The sequence below is a fragment of the Montipora foliosa genome, chromosome 9, assembly GCF_036669935.1.
Source record: "Montipora foliosa isolate CH-2021 chromosome 9, ASM3666993v2, whole genome shotgun sequence".
Lineage (NCBI taxonomy): Eukaryota > Metazoa > Cnidaria > Anthozoa > Scleractinia > Acroporidae > Montipora > Montipora foliosa.
Genome location: NC_090877.1, coordinates 31,729,309 through 31,731,808, shown reverse-complemented (window position 1 = coordinate 31,731,808; position 2,500 = coordinate 31,729,309). Strand labels below are relative to the sequence as shown.

Below are 2,500 nucleotides of genomic sequence, written 5' to 3'. Positions count from 1 at the left end.
AACTTGACGTTTCGTATGCTAGTCAACACACATTTTCAAAAGTGACCGTTACAATAGTTATATTATATAGTTTTTATAGTTTTTAGTTATATAGTTTTTAAAAATTGTAACGGTCACTTTTGAAAATGTGTGTTGACTAGCATACGAAACGTCAAGTTTTATAAAAATGCGTTGGAATACAATGTTTATCACCGCTGTTTGTGTTATTTTCCTAATGAAACTGGCATAATGATTAGGGTCCTTGAACAGTACCTCTCTATTTAGCTGGAAGTATTTATTCGTCTTTAACTGTGTTCCCGACTTGTTTGAGATGTCTTAGTGTAGGGGACAATATCGAGGACAAGAATTTCTTGAAATAAAATGCATGAATATGGCGGAAACATGGAGACACATTTATAGATAGGACAGAGGGTTTTGAAGATCACTTCGCTATATTTCTATAAGTGCGTCTCAGTCTTATTCACATATTTTATTTCAAAGTTCGAATTTTGAGAGTTTCTTTAAGGCACAGCGGGTTTGACGGGTACACGGAGAGAGCGCTTTCAGATCTTTATTGGTATAATGATTGTGTCCTTGAATAACACTTCCCCATCTAACTGTAAACATTTCCTTCATTTTTTCAGTCTCCCTTTTCTTTTTTTATTGTTTTACTTACAGCAACGATCTCGTGCTCTTAGCTTTATATATTACTCGCTCGCTCTTTATCCTCTATTTTATGCTACGGGTTCGAAGTGTAACCGAAATTGCTTCCATGTTTTTCTCGTAGCAGATTTCACGGTCATCCCGCGGACAGTTAATTTATTCATATTGTTTTCAACAAAAAATTACATTCCACATAAAGAGAACAAAAGAACCGGTTTTCGCTTGTTCCTTTCAAGAGGAACGCTGTAAAAAGTTTACGCACTTTTGTGTTCGGAATTTTCTTTTCAGATAAAAACAATAAATATTTTCAGGATGTAGTTAGGTCGGTTTTGCAGGAAATAGTACTATTTGTAGCTGTTATTCCAAAATTGTTGGACTTTTTTTCTGCTTTTTCAAAAGGAACGAAGAAGTACGGGAAACTATCTATCTACATCTATCTATCTATCTCTATCTATCTTTTGTCTGTTTGTCTAAAGAAAAAACTATTCCGCTAACCACCTTGCGCTTGGAAGTTCACTACTTAGCATTATTCCAACAAAAGAAATTAATCGTTTTGTCCTGGCAAGTCACACTTCTTTATTGCTTCAACATTGGATACGAGCCCTCCGCGGCACCAACACCATGACAACGGAACAATTCAGCTGACTTTGAAGGGCACATGGGTAGGACCAATTGTGGCAGCTAATCACATCACGTTCTCGTCGTCTCATGATTTTGCTGGATTAGTCTGTGTTAGTCTTCTAAAGTAAATCTTGTCGAAGCCATCTGTTCTTAATGGTGAGTATAACGTTTTTTTTTAATGGGGTTGTAAAGATGTACTGTATGTCTAGACATAAAAAATATATACTAAAGAGACATCATGCATTGAAAACCGCAGACAGAGTGCACGAAGGAATTTCATACGAGAATAATCGTCGCGGTTAGTTTGGCAACTTAAGCATTTGAGAAGATGCTTGGAAATAATCCAGGTTTGGGAGGGAGTCGAAGCCATGACAGTACGATGGCGCTGCTCAATGCTCTAAAATAATTTCCCAGCTGTACTGTAAATGTCCTCTAGATTCAGTTTCAGGCTCATAACCGTATAAGCAACGAAATATTCGACCCTTGTCATGTTCGACGGCGGAAATTAATGATCATTTTTTGTAAATGATTTTAACGCCTTTAAACTATATCTCTTGTCGTTTGCAAGTCGGAACACATCTATAGGAGTTGATTTAGCGATGCTTATTCTACCTCGAATAAATAAAAGAATGTGACTCCCATTTGTAATGAGTTATGGGAAACTGGAGAGCAAACTTAATGTTCGTTTTAACACGAATACCCAATGAATTCAGTCTGAGCCTCTAAATGGTCAAAACGACAAGTAAGTTGCATGTAGTTCATAGTTCATGAAGCATTTCTGGAATTCCTACAGCTCCAGCCGCAAGTTTACAATGTCATAGACACTGATAAAAATATCGCACGGTGCTTGTTTAATTAGGTAATAAAGCCTTTCTGAAGTGGTTTCTTTTCCTACACTATTCTCATACAGACACTTACAAATACTCACTTCATAATTGTACCAAAGTAAGACCCGAATTCGGACTTTTCACGCTATGCCCTTGGTTACACCCCGCGAACAATAAATAAACTTTGTATTTTTTCAAGTTTCGAGGATTCATAATAATCATAATAGTATTAAAGTCTTAAGCTTGAGCTAACGGAGACTGCAAATCAAATCCATTCCTATGTGGATTTGTTATGAGAGGGGAAAGTTCAGTGGATGGAGAAAAACCCCTGGGAATTGAGAAGAGCCCAACAAACGCAATCCGCATGTGAAGGGAATTCTGTAATTGAACTTGAGACGCATGGATGGCTT

At 37.0% G+C, this 2,500-nt stretch overlaps 1 protein-coding gene across 1 annotated transcript in view; it reads left to right on the top strand.

Moving 5' to 3' along the window:
* The first annotated feature begins 1,363 nt into the window (after positions 1 to 1,363).
* Positions 1,364 to 2,500, top strand: part of LOC137971723 (very long chain fatty acid elongase 5-like) — a 10,503-nt gene continuing 9,366 nt past the window's right edge. The window contains exon 1 of the mRNA XM_068818500.1: positions 1,364 to 1,419. The gene's annotated coding sequence lies outside the window, so the exon portion shown is untranslated. The remainder of the gene's footprint in view (positions 1,420 to 2,500) is intronic.